This window comes from Symphalangus syndactylus, chromosome 10 (assembly GCF_028878055.3).
Source record: "Symphalangus syndactylus isolate Jambi chromosome 10, NHGRI_mSymSyn1-v2.1_pri, whole genome shotgun sequence".
Classification (NCBI taxonomy): Eukaryota; Metazoa; Chordata; class Mammalia; order Primates; family Hylobatidae; genus Symphalangus; species Symphalangus syndactylus.
The window spans coordinates 53,192,957-53,214,381 of NC_072432.2; the positions used below are offsets into that span (position 1 = coordinate 53,192,957).

General features: G+C 36.6%; 1 protein-coding gene and 1 non-coding gene across 11 annotated transcripts in view; both read left to right on the forward strand.

The window, feature by feature from the left end:
- Window positions 1-21,425, forward strand: part of WDFY3 (WD repeat and FYVE domain containing 3) — a 303,634-nt gene that overhangs the window by 81,101 nt on the left and 201,108 nt on the right. The gene's annotated exons all lie outside the window — the stretch shown is intronic.
- On the forward strand, window positions 3,941-4,042 carry LOC129492388 (U6 spliceosomal RNA). The gene has a single exon (XR_008660848.1). It is a non-coding gene; the product is annotated as a U6 spliceosomal RNA (small nuclear RNA).

Consider the following 21,425-nt stretch of genomic DNA (forward strand, 5'->3'; position numbering starts at 1 on the left):
TGTGTATCATTGACAGTGTGGTCTCTGCTTCATTTCTCATTTTCAAAGGTTGGGCAAGGCCACATGTGGTGGCTCATGCCTGTAATCCCAGCACTTTGGGAGGCCAAGGCAGGTGGATATCTTGAGCTCAGGAGTTCAAGACTAGCCTGGGCAACATAGTGAAACTCTGTCTCCACAAAAAATACAAAAATTAGCTGGGCATGGTGATGTGTACCTGTAGTACCAGCTACTCAGGAGGCTGAGGCAGGAGGATTGCCTTAGTCTGGAAGATTGAGGATGAAGTGAGCCATGGTCGTGCCACTGTACTCCAGCCTAAGTTACAGTGAGACACTATTTAAAAAAAAAAAAAAAAAAAAAGCTGGGGCAAGTAAGTTTGATTGGCCGAACCTAAATTGCAACAAGAACCTATTTGCATAGGAGTCTGTGGAAACCTTGCTTATTTTATTTTATAGCCTCTGTAATACATGAAAGCCCATTACAGGAGCAAGGTATGATGGATCTTGAGCTGCAATTCCCACCATATTTATCATATACTGGCTGTAAGAATTTGGAACATACTCTTTGTTTATTGAAATGATTAATTTTTTTCTTAATTCCAATTCAAAGTCATTGGTTGGTTTTGCAGTAACCAATTCTAATCATGTAATAACTAAACATTGATTGACTTCCATGTGGTAGTCGTATCACATGTATTCTGACTCTCTTTTCTTACAACATTATAAAGCCAGTATCATACTCATCTCCATTTACTATTAAGGAAAATGTAGCTCAGGGTAGTTTGATTTACTTTTCCTGAGGGCACATAGATAGTGAATGGAGGAATAGAATTTGAAATTCATATCTGCCTGACGCTGGAACTTTTTTACTGCCGCCTGTTCTTGCTAGTCTATTGCTTGTCCCTCTAATGCAGCATTTTTGTGAATCAAACCAGAATTTTTTTAATCACATATTGAGACTATTTAAACATTGTTTCTTAGTTTCGTTGCCTTTACAGAAATTTCAACCTGTGTTTATTTCTTCTTCTGTAAAAGGGAACTAATCAATTTTGTCTTTTATTTTTGCATAATGATTCGTAGTTTAATGCAAAAGGTCTCTGTGGATGTGTAATATCATGCACAAAATATATTGCTCAGACAAAAGACTCCACACATTTTAGTATTGATAATATTGTGCATTTATGTTTTATGAGGAATACATGTAGAAGCTTCAAGCACAATATTCACTGGAGGGAATAAAAATTTGCTGTTAGCACCCCCTGACAAGAAATAGAGACAGTGCTTTTAAAGTAGTAGAATATGATAAATCAGGCCAATCAGATAAGGATTCAGGGATACACTTTCTGTGAGAATATTTTGGTGAAAAAATATTTTTACTTTAGATCGTTAGTCACAATATCTGAACTTTTTGAAGTAGTCTAAGTATTTTCAAGGCAAGGCCTTTGGGGAAAAAATAAAAGCATAAAATCAGTGTTTACTGGAAAAGAGAAATAAAGTAGAGAAGAAAAGAAGATAAAAAATATAAGCTTCTGAAACACTAGTATGGCCTAAGCACAGTGCTGATATACTGACAAGCTTTATAACAACCAGCTAGCCAAGAAAAAGAAAAGCCCCAATTTTTAGTGTTTGTTGATTGCTGTGGTGCAAATATTCTTACCTTGGCTGGTCCCAAGCTATTTGTAGTTTGACAGCTGGATGTCCAAAATTTCTGAAAATTTAGCCATCAGCTCTCATGAGCTGGTACAAGCTGGATCTAACACGCCACTATTTAGTTTAGCTTCATTCAGCAAAAAGTAAGAACAGTAGACGAAGGCAGAAATATTTTGCATTTACATTTTAGTGGATATGCAAGAAAAAAACTTTATGGAACCTGAGTATCTTTTTTAAATCAAAAGTCATCATTTTGGAAAATAATATGAAAGTATATTATTTTATTCACAGAAGAATAAGGTTAATAGTTAAGTACTCTTGATATTGGAGTTTTTTCCTAAGGTTATTATCTCATTTTCTCATTAATAAAAGAATTGCTCAGAACTCATTAAATGACATAATACATTGCTGTGTTTAATTGCTAATAGTCACAGGCATAGTTTACTATAATCTGGAACTTCTAGGCTTAAACAGTCCTCTCGCCTTGGCCTTCCAAAGTGCTGGGATTACAGGCACGAGCCACCATGACTACCTCAACAATAGTTTTTTATTCGTATTTGCCTTTGACAAATTCTGCCAAGAAATGATTTCCTTAATATTCTGAATATTATTCTGTATTTAATATTGAGGCATGTGTTAGGATTGTGGCAGATTTGAATTAAAGATAGCTGGAAATCCTCAAAGGAAAAGAAAATGTAGTTACATGTATGTAACATTTCCCCTATGTGTCAGATGTATCTAGAGATGCTAAGAATTCTTTGCCAAGATACTGCTCATGAGTCATATTTCTTGTCACCAATCTGGTTACACCCTTGGTGGAAGATACACAAAGTAAACATGGGTTTTGTGGGTTTTTTTTTTTTTTTATTCTTGGGGACAAAAATACTTGATCATTTTGTCCAAATGTTTTAAGGAAGAACAAATAGTACTATCTTTGGTAGGAACAACCAGAAAATAAAATTGCCATTGCTTTCATAAGTAAAGGTATTTCATAAAGACAAAGAGCTTCCATTTAATAAAAGAGTACTGGATTTGGACTTGTATGTCTTGAATTCAAATTTTAGCTAATGCTAGTTGTTGGATCTTTTTGGCAAGCTGCTTCAACTCTGAGCTTCCGTATTTTAAATGTATAAAGTAGGCATACCATTTTGTGGTAGGAAATAAATGAATAAATTTTTGTGAAAATACCTAGCATTGTACTTGGCTATGGATCTTAAGGCTATATTTCCTGGACAAAAACTGACATAGAGGCAGGAAATGAGAGTTCCTTAGAGATGAACTCCAGCCTGAGCTGCTAATTACTGACGCTGTCCCCTTAGACTTAAAATGATTCAAGGAAAGAATGACTGGTGTTTTACACTTGGAAATACTGATTACAAGCCAGTGGGCAGAAACCAACCTGCAAAAATCTGATTGGGTGGAATGGTCTTAGGCTAGGCCAGTGAAATTCATTTGTTTTCTTCTGTAATTGACAATCTTTTAAAAATGTGCTTCTTTTTCCTAACACTCATCTTCCCCACAGCCCCACCTCCCTGAAGCTAGATTAGGTTTCCCTGATGTACTTTTCTCTAGTCTTCCTGTGTGTCCCTGGTATAACATGCATAGCCTTTATCATTCTTCATCATCTTTGCTACCACCCAGCTTCTAAACTCCACAAGGTCAGATATCATGTCTATCTTAAATGAATTGTCATTTCCTGGCACATGGTGTAAATGCCACATGTTCCAGGTTGTTGATATGTACCACTGTATCCCAAGCACCTACTCAGCATAATGCTTAACGTTTTATAAATTATTCATGATTCAGAATATTATGTTGTAAAAGTGATCATTCTATACCATACTTTTCATCATATATTCATAGAAAGACTGAGAGATTATGCCAAAGTTGTGATGACTCCAAAATACTAATAGGAAATTGCTCTATTTTTATTAGAGGCAAATCTAGGGTATTGAACACCACCAGAACAGTGTTGGTATTCCCAGCATGACTTTTTTGTTGTTGGAGACCATGGGTAGGTTTGTTTGAAGACTGGAAGAAACTCAGATTTATTTTGCTATTAAAAGTTGTGCAATTTATTTAATATCTAATACCTATTGAAAAATCAGTTCCCTCCCTCCCTCCCTCCCTTTCTAAATATTCCTACAAATACATGTATTTTTCTTGTTACTTGCTAAGCAGATGAAATTTATTTTAAGGAATTTTTTGTGTGTCAGAGGATTAAAAGGAACAAAATGGCTGTGTTGATGATAAACAGCTAAGAATCACTTTAAAAAAAAATACATGTATCTGATTTAAACATGGTTCAGTTGTGCTCACATTTCGCAGCACAGAGAAGATTAGCATGGCTCCTGCACAAGGATGACATGCAAATTCGTGAAGCATTCCATTAAAGAAAAAAAAAAGAAGAAATAAACAAATAAATGTGGTTCAGTTGAGACTAACTTAAGAAATGAATTGGTTGGTATATAAGTAATTTCAGTTGTTAATGTAAATATATTTTTATGTAAAACTGATTTTTAGGGTTGAACTAAATTCAGAACTAAATTCAGAAGTATTGCCAAGTAATTATTAAAGACCTATAAATTTAATGAAGGACAGACACAACCATTCTAAAGTAGTTAATGTTGTCTTTTGTTAATGTGTGTCCTTGTAAAATGTTTGCTTTCTGTCCATGTATTTTTAATTTCCAAAAGTTACATTGTAATGTATTTCATCTTGTTTTTTAATTTTTTTTTACCCATCACTATGTTTCTAAGATGTGTCCAATTAAATGGATCTGAAATACATACTTTTAAATAACTATATATAGTTATGTATCAACTTTGGTTTGCCTGTTCTTTTGCTCAGTGATGGACCTCTTAAGTAGCTTCCAAAAAATTGCTGCCAAGGAGAGAATTTCTTCCGAGTGTAGATGTAGAAGAGGAACACAAGATTCCAAGTGATGCAAAATTGCCCTTTAGATCCAGTTCATTTTCTCACTAGTCATGTATGTAGTTTCTGTCCACATGTCCTAAGGACACAGCATTTTCCAGCTTTCTGATTGTTGCTAATCTATTAGGTGCAAAGTAGCATTTTGTTTCAATTTGCATTTCTCTGAATACTAATTAAATTAAAACACCTCTAACACCTCTGTGTTTAATGGCCTTCCAGATTGCTTGTTCATACTTTACACCTTTTTTTCCAGTGGGATTGCTGTATTTTTCTTGGTTTTTTTTTTTGTTTTTTTTTTTTGTATTACTTGTAAATTCTATACTCTAATTCTTGTCAGTTTTGGATATTTTAAATATCTTCTATTGTGTTCTCTCTTTCTTTGTTGGCTTACAGTGTTCTTTTCTGAGCAAAAATATTCAATTTTGAAGTAATTACATTCATCATTTTATTTTTATATATGGTAAGCGATTTTGAATTTATCCTTTCAGAGTTCATACTTGATTCATTTTATATATACATACATATATATATATATATATGTATGTATGTATGTATGTATGTATTTGCCGGGCGTGGTGGCTCACTCCTGTAATCCCAGCACTTTGGGAGGCCAAGGCGGGTGAATCACTTGAGGTCATGAGTTCAAGACCAGCCTGGCCAACATGGTGGAACCCCATCTCTACAAAAATACAAAAAAAATTAGCCAGGCATGGTGGTACACGCCTGTAATCCCAGCTACTCAGGAGGCTGAGACAGGAGAATTGCTTGAACCCAGGAGGCGGAGGGTGCAGTGAGCTGAGATCATGCCATTGCATTCCAGCCTGGGTGACAGAGTGAGACTTCACCTCAGACAACAACAACAAAGAATATGTATGCTCTTCTATTAGCTTTATAGTTTACCTTTCATACTTGGATCTTTAATCCATTTTGAACGCACCTCTGTATGTGGCTTTAGAGAGGAGTCTAGTTTAATTGTATTCTAAAATTAGTGAGTTAGTTTCTCAGTACCATTTACATGATTGTGATATACTCTTTTCTGTGACAATTATCACATGTTTGGTTCTGATTAGATATATGGGTCTGCCTCTGAGATTTCTCACCTCTACCTTGGTCAGTTGTTCTTATATCATTCAGAGTGTAGATGTAGAAGAGGAACGCAAGATTCCAAGTGATGCAGAATTGCCCTTTAGATCCAGTTCATTTTCTCACTAGTCGTGTATGTAGTTTATGTCCACATGTCTAAGGACACAGCATTTTCCAGCTTTCTGATTGTTGCTAATCTATTAGGTGCAAAGTGGCCTAAAGTCACTGATTTTATTACCATGGTTTGGTAGAAGATTATTTTCAAAGTCTAAAAATTATATAATTTAATTTTCAAGTTTCATGATCATTGTTACCTGTTATGTTTCCTAAGTCCATTTAAATTATATTTAACACTCTTAACTAGTAACCATTATGATCCTTGAGATATCTGTATTGTTAATTCTTGATCAATTTCTTTAATTATAATTAAATGTAATTTCTTTAGGGTCTCTTTTTTCCCATGTTATTTAAGTGTTAGATTTTGCTTTTCAGGAGACATCTGGATTTGAAATTAAATGAGTTATTCTCTTCTCTGAAGTATGAGAGTACAAGTGTATATATACTCTAAGTGTATATTAAATGGTACGAACATTTTTAAATCAGTCAAAAATTAAAAGCAAGTGAATATTTTTTTAAAAAACCTAGATCAATAATAAGTTTCACGTTAGAAATAGGTTGCTTTAAAAAATAAGTCCAAATATTTTAAGTAATCAACATTGGCATAGCTCTCAATATTTTTGAATGACTTAGCGTATGTTCTACTAGGAACATAAATATATGCATAAACCAAAATCAACTAAATGTCTTGGAGTGACTCAGTTTTGACCATAGAATGACTTTGTTTTGTGTAATTTCACAAAGAAAGAAAAACTAAAAAGTAATCTACAGCTTTTTGAGTCCCCTTTGCATTCTTTGTTCCCTACCTGAAAAATATTCTCAATTCAAATTGTAATTTTTAGCATGTAATTTTGAGACATCACAAACATATATATATATATATATATTTTATTTTGATCATTAATACAATGTTATATCTGCTTTTTAGGGGTAGTTAGGTCTTTATACGGAAACATTTATTTCATGTAGTTTGTATTTTCTGTTTAAGCCACTGAATTCAAAAGCCTAGATATTGGAAATACAATAAGTAGATGAGAAACTTAATTTTAACCTCCAAATGCTAAACCTCCTAGCAAATATTTCAACTAGAAGATTTCAGTTGTATAGTCTTTCCCTTTTCCCCAGCTCTAGTTGAGGTGTTAATTGTAAAATGTAAAAGGAGACAAGTAGAATGAAAATAACAGCTAGGTATGCTTAATCCTTCAGTAATGATATAAAAGGCATTACTCTTTTAGATTGATCTTCAGAATAATGTGAGTTAGGTCTTATTATGGAATGTTATAAAAATAAATAAGCCTAGGAAATAGTTCCTCACTGCCAGAGGGGTTCTGTGCCAGTTTATTCAAGGTAGTATTTTATATTTTATGACATTGCTTTCCTTCTAAGAAGATGATGAGACTTACCAAGAAAAATATGGTAAACTGATTTACACTTGGAGAATTAATTCACTTCAGTTACTTATTTCCCGAGAAATTAGAGAAGCCACATATTTCAAATATTGTCATGGTTTCAGATAGATTTACATAATATATTAAATAGCTAACTGATAAGAATAACACTTCTCTTCTGATTCTTCCCTAAAGGCGTTTTTTAAAATAGGCTACATGTGATCAACAGAGAAATGATGTAATTAGGACATGTCTAATGGTAGTAATCATTCTTATATTTTGATATGGTGGAAGGACAGAGACACGTGGTTTTTTGCTCTTCTTTTCGTTTACCCCTCCACTCTTCCAACTCCTTTAGTGAGAATGTATCCCCCAGCCATGAGAATATAAATACACGTTTATATTTCATTTGTAGACTATCTGATGCAAAACTTATCAGGGAGGCCGGGCACGGTGGCTCATGCCTATAATCCCAGCACTTTGGGAGGCCGAGGTGGGAGGATTGCTCTAGCCCAGAGCTTGACACCAACCTGGGCAATGTAGTGAGACCCCAACTCTACAAAAACTGAAAAAATGAGCCACGTGTGCATACCCGTAGTCCCAGCTACTCAGGAGGCTGAGGTGGGAGGATCACTTGAGCCTAGGAGGTTGAGGCTTCAGTGAGCTCTGATCATGCCATGCACACCATCCTGGGTGACAGAATGACACTGTGTCTCAAAAAAAATTTTTTTAAGGGAAACAATAATACTTGGATTAACAAAGGGTATAAATCCACTAACAAGTAATTTTTGTGTCCCTGATAGTCATACTACTATCACCTTTTATTTTAAAGTGTGTTTAAGAATTTAGTAAGTTTCCTAATCTTTTTCATTTATATATCCCTAAAAAGTACATAAAGAGCAGATTATATATACATAATATACATATAATTTAAAATTTGAATAGAGGAATTTGTGGAAAAGATAAGTTAGGTGTGTCAGCAGGAAGATTCTCTGCCTCATTCTATCCATCCATTTATCCATCCATTCGTTAAGCATCTTCAGTGTGTCAGGTACTGTGCCAGCCACTAAAAGTTGAATATAAAGAAACAGATTACTGACCTCACACCAGATTCATCTTCAAGGAGTAGTGGTGGAGCTGTGCACTTATTGGAGATACTCTCCATAAATCCTAACATGCTTTTATTATACCTGCGGTAGGGCGAGAAATAGCCTCAAATGGGACCAAACTAGAATATTGGCTGTTGACTGAGAGCCTTGATGTGGATACTCAGTGCTTGTTTTTCTAGGTGATGAGGATTATATGTGAATTTGGGATGAGCGGATATGAGATGATGGCACAGACATAACAGGCATTCTTTTTTTTTTTTTGAGACAGAGTCTTGTTCTGTCCCCCAGGCTGGAGTGCAGTGGCGCAATCTCGGCTCACTGCAAGCTCCGCCTCCCGAGTTCACGCCATTCTCCTGCCTCAGCCTCCCGAGTAGCTGGGACTACAGGCGCCCGCCAACACGTCCGGCTAGTTTTTTGTATTTTTAGTGGAGACGGGGTTTCACCGTGTTGGCCAGGATGGTCTCGATCTCCTGACCTCGTGATCCGCCCGCCTCGGCCTCCCAAAGTGCTGGGATTACAGGCTTGAGCCACCGCGCCCGGCCTCTCTAACAGGCATTCTTATAGAGAGCAAAGAGCTATCAAAAGGCATGACTTCAAGTCCCATTCATACTACTTACTAACAATGTTTTGAAGATTGCATGAGATAATGTTTCTCATGTCCTTATAATTGAGTATAAATACGCCCAAATGGACATACTTTAAAACAGAAACAGAAAAATAGATCTTAATAATAGATCTTAATAATCTTTTTTTTTTTTTTTTTTTTTTTTTTTGGAGACAGGGTCTCGTTCTCTCACCAAGGCTGGAGTACAGTGGCACAATCTCAGCTCACTGCATCCTTCACGCACCCCTTGGGATCAAGCGATCCTCTTACCTCAACCTGGGACCTCATACGTACAGCACCATGCCTGGCTATTTTTTTGTATTTTGAGTAGAGGCGGGGTCTTGCCATGTTTCCCTGGCTGGTCTCGAACTCTGGAGCTCAAGCCATCAGCTTGCCTCGCCCTCCCAAAGTGTTGGGATTACAGGCGTGAGCCACTGCACCTTTTTTTTTTTTTTTTTAATGATTGTAAAGATCATATTCTAGTTAGAGGCCAATTAAGTTGTTTCCTGGAAAACAAAGACATTTGAATTCAGCCCTCAAAATAAAAGGAATGTAATTTGACAGGCTGAACAAAGGAGAAAAAGATTTGGTGAAAGGAAGAGTATTTGCCCAAGATATGGCTGTCTTTCTTGCAAAGTACTTTCAGAAATAACTGTATTGCTTCATTTGTTTATCTTTATGGTATATTTGAGGTGAAGCAAGGGTAGTATTTTTTTTCTTACTCCTTAGATTTAAGAAAATAATTCACAGGGAGATACATTATTTGCTATCAAATAACCACAAATGAGTCTCATGTTCCCATGCAGTCTGTGAATGAAGAGAATAATACACAGATTGAAATAGAGGGATTAAAATAAAAGTATGTGATGTAATATTTAGCAATTGATGCATATGTATGGTAAAAAATTACAAATCTTGAACAAGGCTATTAAATACAAATCTTGAATAAGGCTATATTGAAAAACATCAATTGAGTGTATATGTGACAAACAACTGAAGAAGCTCAGTAAGACTTACCATCAGGTCGGGCACAGTGGGTCATACCTGTAATCCCAGCACTCTGGGAGGCCGAGGAGGGCGGATCACTTAAGGTCAGGAGTTCAAGACCAGCCTGGCCAATATGGCAAAACCCCCTCTCTACTAAAAAATAAATAAATAAATTAGCTGGGCATGGTGGTGCATGCCTGTAATCCCAGCCACTTGAGGGGCTGAGGCATGAGAATTGCTTGAACCCAGGAGGCAGAGGTTGCAGTAAGCCGAGATCCTATCACTGCACTCCAGCCTGGGTAACAGAGCAAGACTCTGTCTCCAAAAAAACATATATATATATATGGTTCCCTTATTGACAAACACTTTTATTATTTTCAGGTTTTTACAATTTAATCTATGCTGCTTATGGACATTACTTTATACATCTCCTTCGAGATATATGTGAGTTTCTTTAGGGCATATACCTAAGTGGAATTGCTGATTCATATGATCTGTATATGGTCAATTTTACTAGATAATTCCAACCAGATAATGCCAATCCATAAACACTGTTACTAAAATTTATAACCCATTTGTTCACATCTTTACTAATTTGGTATTGTCCTATTTGATTTTTGATATACAATAGTATATTGATGTCCTATTGCTCTTGTAACAAATCACCATGTTCTTACTCGCTTGAAACATTACAAACTTAGTATCTTACAATTCTGGAAGTCAGAAGTCCAAAACTGGTCTTGCAGGGCTAAAATCAAGGTGTTCATAGAGCTGCATTCTTTCTGGACGCTCTAGGGGAGAATCTGTTCCTTGCCTTTTTCATCTTCCAATGGCTACCCACATTCCTGGCTGATGTCCATATCACTCCAACCTCTGCTTCCTGATCACATCTCTTTCTCTCTCCTGACTCCTTCTTTGTGATTATTTCAGGCTTGCTCAAATAATACAGAATAATCTCCCCAATGCAAGGCCTCATTGCATCACTTAATCACATTTGCAAAGTCCTTTTGGCCACATAATGTAACATACAGGTTCTAGAGATTAGAATGTAGTAGAGACGTCTTTAGGGGCCATTATTCTGCCTAACACAAATGTTAACTCGTTGTTATGTTAATTTGCATTTCACTTATGACTAACAAGATTGTGTAGCTTTTCATATTTTTGTGGCCATTCATGTTTCCTTTTCTGTGAAATGCCTATTTGTCTTTTGTCCATTTTTCTATTGGGTTGTTTGCCTTTCTCTCATTGACTTGAAGGCATTCTTTACATATTTTGAATGTAATGCTTTTTTGTTCATTATAGATGTTGCAGATATTTCTCTCCCAATTTCTAGCTTGTGTTTACTTTTTTTTAATTTTGATGTACAGAAGGTAATTTTGATAAGGCTAATTTTGTGTGTGTGTGTGTATGTATAATTTTTGTTTTGTTTCATTTTAAGACATTTCTTCCTTAACCTGAGGTTGTATTTTCCAGCATTTTCTTCTAAACATTTTTAAAGATTTGCTTTTCAAATTAATGTCTTCAAATGTCTTCAATTGCTGTGGTGACAAGAACATAGTGAATATAAGCTGCTGAAAGTAGAGCTAGTCGTGGCTGGAACAGAGAGAAATTCAAGTGGGTTGGGAGTGAGTTGATAAATATTTCTTTGAATCAATGATCAAGTTACTAATCTATAGCCGTGTTCACATTGCTTTAAGATTAAGTACAGTCATGAACTACCTATGATAGGTAGCCATGCAGTAGAAAAATCTGTTATTTCAAACAAAGACCATCTGGGAGAAGCATTAAGAGTTTGAAATTGCATGGTGTGTCCAGGGAACAGCAGATAGGTGATGTGGTATGAGTATGGGATGAGGGGAGGGTTAGGGCAGAAGATACAGCTTCAAAATTAGGGACCCACCAGATTTTGAGCAGCCTTTTTATACCTTGCAAAGGTTTTGTCTCTAGTCCATTGCAGCCATTTTTGTCACTTTTAAGGAAAGTTGTATTCTGATCTGTTTGAAATTTTAGAAAAATGAATATAGCCACATTATTGGCAGAGTAAAAACTGAAGTCGGCATTCCTTTAGTTCCTTATATATAGTAGACACTTAAGGAATTAAATTTCAGCAATGCTATTGCAGTTGGGGATGCAAACACAGAGTGTGCAGTACAGCCTTTTGATTATTAGTGGTGAATTTTCAATCTTTTAAATGGATTTGATATTTAGTAACAGGCAGAAAGATATTTTGAGGAAGTTTTGAAACTAAAGCACATGAGTACACTGGGAAATTCCATTTTTGGTAACACATGATATATGATGATACTGATTTTTAGATGTAGCTTACAAAATGCTCTTAAAGCAATTTGTAGAGAGGAATTTTTTAAAGCATTTCAAACCATGTCAACATCATTATGTGTACATAGCTTTCCAACATAACTAATTGGAAGAGCAAAATTCATTTGGATGTATAAATTTTGATATTTTGTGAGAAATATAAAACAACAATAAAACTCCTCATTCTAATTAATCAATAGTATAATTAATCTGTGAAGAAGCCAACATCTATTTTACCATTATTATTTTTGTTGATGTCGTTACTTTATTCATATTTTTTTCATTTGTGAGGTTTTACCAGTGTAATTTTGCACAATCTTTTGCATTTGTCATTTTCCTTTGATCACTTTCAGGTCTTAACACACATTCCAGCCTCATTCGGTCATGATTTCTTATGACACTAGTGAGCTGGTTTCCTCTTTGGGATGTTCCTTGTCCTCAGTATGTTGTTGATGCATGAATTTCCAGCGGAGGATTCTGGCTTATTGCCTTTTGTTTTGTCGTCATCTGTTTACCACCCAAACCTAACTCTCTGTTAGTAATTTTTTTCCTTCTGCCCCTGCCTTCTCTTAAATAGTTGTTATTTTCTGAATTTATATCAGTTTTAACTGAACATGTTTTAAAAAGTACATTATGGGGTACCCAATGATCTTAACAAAAATGATGATTTTTGTTAGTTATATAATTGATTTTAAACAAACCATAAAAAACAAAATTGTCTTCTAAGTTTTCTTGTTTTAAAATAAACAGATAAGAAATTTAAAGAAAAAATTTGCCCCCTTTGGTCTATTTTATTTTATTTTATTTATTTATTTATTTTTTTTTTTTGAGACGGAGTCTCGCTCTGTCGCCCAGGCTGGAGTGCAGTGGTGCGATCTTGGCTCACTGCAAGCTCCGCCTCCCGGGTTCCCGCCATTCTCCTGCCTCAGCCTCTCCGAGTAGTTGGGACTACAGGCGCCTGCCACCACGCCCGGCTAATTTTTTTGTATTTTTTAGTAGAGACGGGGTTTCACCGTGGTCTCGATCTCCTGTCCTCGTGATCTGCCCGCCTCGGCCTCCCAAAGTGCTGGGATTACAAGCGTGAGCCACCGCGCCCAGCCCTTTGGTCTATTTTAAATCACCTTAACTAATCCTTGAGCTGCCTCTAAATCATTTATCTTCTAAACTCTTATTCAGCACCGTTTACTCATTAATGAACCATTTTTTTTGTCCATTTCTTATTTGTCAGGTACCATGTCAGGTATTCAGGAATAAAAAGTTGAATAGGGTATGACCTTTGCCTTCCATAATCTTACATTGTCTGGTGTTGAAAAAGACAATCAAAACAACAGTTATATGATGTGATAAATGCTATGATAAAGATGTACACAGGATGCTATGGGAACCAAGAAGGGGAGGCATCTGTCAAACTGGGAGATTCAGGAATGCTTTCAGCCAGGCACAGTGGCTCACACCTTTAATTCCAACTCTTTGGGAAGCCAAGGTGGGAGGATCACTTGAGGCCTGGAGTTTGAGACCAGCCTGGGCAACATAGTGAAACCCCATCTCTATAAAAAATAAAACAATTAGCTGGGAGTCTGAGGTGGGAGGATGGTTTGAGCCCAGGAAATGGAGGCTGCAATGAGCCCTGATCATGTAACTGCCCTCCATCCTGGGCAACAGAATGAGAAAAACAACAACAAAGGAAAGCTGGAAAGCTTCTTAGAAGAGGGACAGTTGAGCTCAGATTTAAAGGATGATTCATAATCATCTGGATATAGAAGAGCCAGAGGGAGAGAGCGCCCCAGGAGAGGGCCCAGGGTGTGTGCAGGCAGAGCAAGGAGGCCTGCAGTAGATGGGTGTGGTTAAAGTAGAATAGTAGGGCATGAAGAAGGTCAGGCCTATGCAGGGGCTAGATAATAAAGAGCCTTAAAATTTGTACTTTTCCTTAAAGTTACGAGAATCAATCATACATATATTCCTTCAGTTCTACTATGTACCAGATACTTAGCTATATGTTAAAGGATTTGGAGAGCATAACCTTCTTTCAAGGAATTTATAGTTTGATGCAAAATATTGATAATTTAATAGCATGAAATTATCTTTAAGCAAGTTGGTAACTTTTCAATTTAGAACAAATGATTAATGTAATTTTTATCAGGAGATACGTAAGATGTCCTGCAAAAGCTTTCTTTAGGATGAGAACTAGGATACATAAATTGTAAGCTTAAACATTTTTTTATGTTGTAATATGTAAGTTTTTGTGAGAAATAGTAAAATACACACCCAGAACTCAGAATATCTGAACAGAAAATCTAGTGCTGTCACTTACCGGTTATATAACTCTATGCAAGTTGTTTTTTTTTTTAACATTTATTATTCGCCAACCACTTACTATGAACTAAGGATACAAACTTAAGATTTGGTTCTCTTTATTGAGAAAATTATTGCTAATGGGAATAAATAACCATTTACTGGTAAATGTACATTACAGTAGAATAACAGTAATAATAGCCCTCTCTTACTGAGCACTTGTGCCAAATACTAATCTAAGTGCTTTCCATGTAATAAATTACCTAATTTCTACAAATAACACTATGAGTTAGGTTCTGATAATTATTCTTTTTTTCCAGATAAGGAATCTTACACACAGAACATATCTGACTTGAGGTTAAATAGTTAGTAAGTGATACAATTAATTGCAAAGCCTGTGTAACTAATATGTTATACTGTCTCTCTTAATGTTGAATATTCTGTAACAGACTACAGGCATGCAGTACATAATGATATGTTGGTCAGCAACAGACTGCATATATGATGGTGTTCCCAGACACTGTAATGAAGCTGGAAAATTCTTGTCACCTAGTGACGTCGTAAGTGTTGTAATACCATAGCACAAACCACAACTCACGTGTTCATAGTGATGCTAGTGTAAACAAGCCTTCTATGCTGCCAGTTGTATGAAAGTATAGCACATACAATTATGTATGGTATATAACATATGCATATAAATCATGTAATACATGATAGTAAATTACCATGTTACTGGTTTATGTAGTTACTATACTATACTTTTAATCTTTATTTTAGTGGATACTCCCACTTATAAAAAGAAAACTAACTGTAAGACAGCTTCAGGCAGGTCCTTCAGGAGGTACTCAGAAGAAGGCATTGTTACCATAGGAGATAACAGCTCCATATGGGTTATCGTCCCTGAAGACCTTCCAGTGAGACAAGATATGGAGGAGGAAGACAGTGATATTGATAATCTTGGCCCTGTGCAAGCCTTGGCTAATATGTGTGTTTGTGTCTTTTTTAACAAAAATGTTTTAAAACTTGGAAGAAAATTAAAATATAAAAATGCTTATAGAATAATGATATAAAGAAAAAACATTTTTGTACCACTGTACAGTGTGTTTGTGTTTTAAGCTACGTGTTATTCTAAGAGTCCAAAAGTTTTTTAAAAATCTGAAAGTTTGAAAGTTCATAAAATAAGAGTTTCAGTAAGCTGAAGTTAATTTATTATTGAAGAAACATTTTGTTATAAATTTAGTGTAACCTCAATGTACAGTGTTTATAAAGTCTACAATATATTCAGATGTCCTACACTTTCACGTTCGTTCACCACTCACTCACTGACTTACCCAGAGCAACTGGAGTCTTGCAAGCTCCATTCGTAACAAGTGCCCTATGCAGGTGTACCATTTTTTATCTTTCTACGGTATTTTTACTGTATGTTTTCTCTCTCTCTCTCTCTCTCTCTCTGTGTATGTGTATGTGTGTGTGTGTGTGTGTGTGTGTGTGTGTGTGTGTGTTGCTCAGTACCCCAGGCTGGAGTGCAGTGGCGTGATCTCGGCTAACTGCAACTTCCACCTCCTGGGTTCCAGCGATTCTCCTGCCTCAGCCCCTTGAGTAGCTGGGACTATGGGCGCATGCCACCATGCCTGGCTAATTTTTGTATTTTTAGTAGAGACAGGGTTTCACCATGTTGGCCAGGCTGGTCTCAAACTTCTGACCCCATGATCCGCCCACCTCGGACTCCCAAAGTGCTGGCATTACAGGCCATTTTCTGTGTTTAGATACACAAATAGCATTGTGTTACAGTTGCCTGTATTCAGTACAGCAACATGCTGTACAGGTTTGTACCTAGGAGCAATAGGCTATACCATATAGCCTAGGTTTGTAGTAGGCTAAACCATCTAGGTTTTTGTATGCGCACTTTCTGATGTTTGCTCAAGGACAAAATCGCCTAACAGTGCACTTCTGGAGCGTATCCCTGTCGTTAAGCAATGCGTGACTGTGTAACTAAAGTTTCATGGTAGGCTAAAAGCTGAACAACAAACTTGCCTGGAGATTTGGGGAAGACTTCTCTGAGAAGGTGACCTTAGAGCTGAGTTTTAGACTACTTGGAAAAGCAGAGGAGGGGGCATCGTTAGCAGAGAAAACAATATACATAATACACAGAGGACTGAAAGGGCCTAACAGTCTGGGAGATGCTTTCAGTGTGGCAGAATTTAGAGTGAAAGAGGTGGTGGCTTACTGGTAAATGATGCTGAAAGTTGTATTTTAATTTATTCTTAGACAATAGGGAATCAACAGAGGTTTTAAATCAGAAAAGTGGTATGATACCTGCTTTGTGTTTGTTTTTTTTTTTTTTTTTTTTTTGAGACAGAGTCTCGCTCTGTCAGCTAGGCTAGAGTGCGTTGGCACAATCTCGGCTCATTGCAACCTCCGCATCCTGGACTCAAGCAATTCTCCTGCCCCAGCCTCCCAAGTAGCTGGGATTACAGGTGTGTGCCACCACGCCCGGCTAATTTTTGTATTTTTAGTAGATACAGGGTTTCACCATGTTGGCCAGGCTGGTCTCAAACTCCTGACCTCAGGTGATCCGCCTGCCTCAGCCTCGCAAAGTGCTGGGATTACAGGTGTGAGCAACCATGCCTGGTCTCTGCTTGGTTTATCAGAAGATAACTTAGGAGCTGTAAGAACAGGACACCAGGCCCGGGGCGGTGGCTCACACCTGTAATCCCAGTATTTTGTGAGTCCCAGGCAGGTGAATTGCTTGAGTCCAGAAGTGCAAGAACATCCTGGGCAACGTGGCAAAACTACATCTCTACAAAAAATACAAAAATTACCCAGGCGTGGCTGTGCATGCCTGTAGCCCCGTACTAGGGAGGCCGAGACAGGAGAATTACCTAAGTACAGGAGGTTGAGGCTACACTGAGCCCTGATCATGCTGCTGCACTCCAGCATGGGTTACAGATTGAGACCCTGTCTCAAAAAAAAAAAAAAAAAAAAAAAAAACAATGAACAAGACACCAGTCATATGTTAGTGAGATTTACACTAAGTTTACTGGTTATTTCAAAGAGCAAGCATTTGGTTTTATTGATTTTCTCTTTTTTTCAATTTCAATAATTTCTGCCCTAATTTTGATTATTTCTTTTTTTCTGCTTTCTTTAAGCTTAAACTACTTTTCTTTTTCTAGTTTCCTAAGGTAGAAGTGTAGTTTATTAATCCTTAGATCGTTCTTCTTTTATAATGTGTACATTTAGTGCTGTGAGGAAAATTTTTTCCTCAAAGAACAGCTTTTGCTGCATTTTATGCATGTTGATAAGTTGTATTTTCATTTAATTCAAAATGTGTTTCAGTTTCTCTTGACTAGTCTTTGGACCCTATGTTTATTTAGAAGTGTGTTGTTTAATTTCCAAATTTCTCTTAATTCCATTGTGGCCTGGGAGCATACTTTGTATGATTTCTGTTCTTTTAAATTTGTGAAGGTGTGTTTATAGCACAGAATGTGGTCTGTCTTGGTGAATGTTTCACGTGAATTTGAGAAGAATGTGTATTCTGCTGTTGTTGGATCAAGTATCCTATAAATGTCAACTGTAGATCTAGTTTAATGATAGTGCTGTTGAGGTAAACTATATATGTATTGATTTCCTGCATGCTTGATTTATCAATTAATGTATGAGTGCTGTCTCAAACTCTAATAATCAATTTGTCTCTTTCTCCCTTCAGTTCAGTTTTTGCCCTACATATTTTTATATTCCTTTTAGACCTATACACGTTAAGGATTGTTATGTCTTCTTGGAGAAATGATCCCTTTGTCGGTATATAATGCCTCTTTTTATCCCTGATATTGTTTTCTTATTTGAAAGACTACATCATGTAAAATTAATTTAGCTGCTCCATCCTTTTTTTTTTAAATCTTTTTTATTTCAAGGGTAAGTCAATAGAATCCAGCTTTCTTTTGATTAGAGTTAGCATGGTATATTTCTCTCCATCTCTTTACCTTTAACCTATCTGATTGTTTATATTTAAAGTTACCTTCATATAGATACTATATTGTCTATAGGATTTGAGTTTTTAATCCCCTCTGACGTTCTCTGTCCTTTAATTGGTGTATTTAGACCACTCACATTTATAATGATTATTGATTTAGTGGGATAAATATCTGTCATGTTTGTAACTGTGTTCTATTTGTTGCATTTGTTCTTTGTTCTTCTTGTTCTTCTTCCCTTCTTTTCTTGCCTTCTCAGGTTTTAACAGCATTTTCTATGATTTCTTTTAATCTCCTATCTTAGCGTATTAAACTTTCTTTTTTTTTTTTTTTTTTTTTGAGACAGAGTCTTGCTCTGTTGCCCAGGCTGGAGTGCAGTGGGGCAATCTCAGCTCACTGCAACCTCTGCCACCAGGGTTCAGGTGATTCTCCTGCCTCAGCCTCCCAAGTAGCTGGGACTATAGGCGCCCGCCACCACACCTGGTTAATTTTTATATTTTTAGTATAGATGGGGTTTCACCATGTTGGCCAGGATGGTCCCGATCTCCTGACCTCATGATCTGCCCACCTCGGCCTCCCAAATTGCTGGGATTTCAGGCATGAGCCACTGCGCCTGGCAGCATATTAAACTTAATGGTTGCCCTAGATGCCAACATTCACCTTGTACTTATCTTGATCTGCCTTTATATTGACACTTTTTATCACTGAGGTATACCGCAGTGTTCTTGCAATAGCATTACCAGCTCCTCCCTCCTCTCCCTTGTGATATTGCTCTCATTTATCTTACTTATTCATAAGCTATAATCATCCAACACATTATTGCTATTTTTAAACAATCAGTTATCTTTTAGATCAATTAGGAATAATTAAAAGCTATGCATAATGGCTCACGCCTGTAATCCTTGCACTTTGGGAGGCTGAGGTGAGCAGATCACTTGAGCCAGGAGTTTGAGACTAGCCTGGGAAACATGGCAAATATCTATCTCTACAGAAAATACAAAAATTAACTGGCCATGGTGGTATGCTCCTGTAGTCCCAACTATTCAGGAGGCTGAGGTGGGAGGATCACTTGATCACGGGAGGTTGAGGCTGCAGTGGGCCGGGATTGCACCTGCACTCCAGCCCTGGTAACAGAGTGAAATCCTGTCTCAAAAAAAGAAAAAAGAAAAAAAAAAGGATAAAAATGTTATATTACCTTCATTTATTCCTTATCCAGTGTTCTTCCTTTCATTAATATAGATACAATTTACTGACCCCTATCATTTTTTCTTCTTCCTGAGGAACTTTTAACATTTCTTGCAGAGATCTCACAACAAGTTCTCTCAGTTTTTGATTATCTGAGGAAGTCTTTATTCTTTCTTCATTTTTGAAGGATAATTTCATAAGATACAGAATTCCTAGGAATTTGGTGGGTGAGAATTTGGTGTATTAGGTTGATGGGCTTTTCTCCTAATGTTTAAACTATTTCACTCCTCTTTTTGCTTGCATGTTTTAGATGAGAAGCCCACTATAATTTTTATCCTTGTTCCTTTATTGATACTGTGTTTTCCCTCCCTGTTATACCCCTACCTCATCATGCTTCCATGATTTTCTCTTTATGTTTGATTCACTGCAGTTTGAATATAATATGCCTGCATGTAGTCTTTTACGTATTTATCATGTTGGCATTCTCTGGGCTTCCTGTATCTGTGGTTTGGTGTTTGTCATTAATTTTGCAAAGTTCTCAAAGTTCTTTGTCATTATTACTTTAAATATGCTGTTGTTCCCTTCTCTCTTCTCTTTCTAGAAGTTTCTGTTGACCTATCTTCAACTCACTGATTCTTTCCTCAGCAGTATCCATCTGCTGCTGAGCCTATCAAAGCATTCTTCATATCTGTTAGAATGCTTTTGATTTCTAACATTTCCTTTTGATTTTTTTTTTTTTTTAGAGCCCTGTTGGTATGGTGAAAGTATGGAGGAAGGGGAAATGTTTTATAATCTTATTACTAAATATTAGTGTTTTAGTAGACCTGGACTCTGGGCTGTGACTTTGCAAGTGTTTCCCCTGGGCTTTGCTTCCTTTATTCTTCCTTTCCCCTTCCTGGACCTCCTCAAGTGAGACCAGAAGGCAAAGGGGCTGGAGTGGAAGAAATGCCCTTCCCCCAGGAAAGACAAGGCTCTGATAAAATCTTTCATCCTGCAGTGTAGGCCTTTGTTATGGAGAATACTCTGAGAGCATTTCACAATGATTACTCACTCTTCCCCTTCTCTGCTTGAGCCAGGGAGGGGATCTTTCTCAGATCTTGGCGATGAAAACCTAGTGTGATTGGAACCCTGGAAAGTTGTGGTCCCAGCATTTCTCCCTCTCATGCTAGTCCACTTTCATCCGCCACCAGTTTGTCCCAGTTACCATTGAGGTGTTCCTACCAGTTCATGGCTGCAGAGACTTCTTATCCAGGTAGGCTGATTTCACCTGTGACTGGATTTCTGGGGTTCGTTTGCCCTGCGACCTCAGTTCTTTTTGATGGGTCCAAGAAAAGTCCTTGAGTTAAAGTTGATCCAGTGGTTTCTTATGTAAGAACAGGAGATGATTTCAAAGCTCTTTACATTTTGGTGCTAAATCTCTTATTTTGTTTTTTATTTAACTTTTCTTTTCATATTAGTACATGTTCTTTAAACAGTATTCCATGACATGGATGTACCATAAATTACCTATTGATCTATTAAAGAACTAGACTGTTTCCAACTTTTTCAGTATCGCAAATGATTATAATAACATAATGCGGTAATTCACATTGTATGACATCTTTGTGATCTGTGTGAATATTTCTACAGGATAGCTTCTTGTTGACTTATATGTGTAGTAATTTCCATTTTACTTAGTACTTCTTACTGTCTATGAAGAGAAATCCTATTAGTTTTACCAAAGTAATGATCAAAAATTGTACTTTGTTTTTATTTACATTTCTTGGATTAGTGATTTTAAGTACCTCTTCATATGT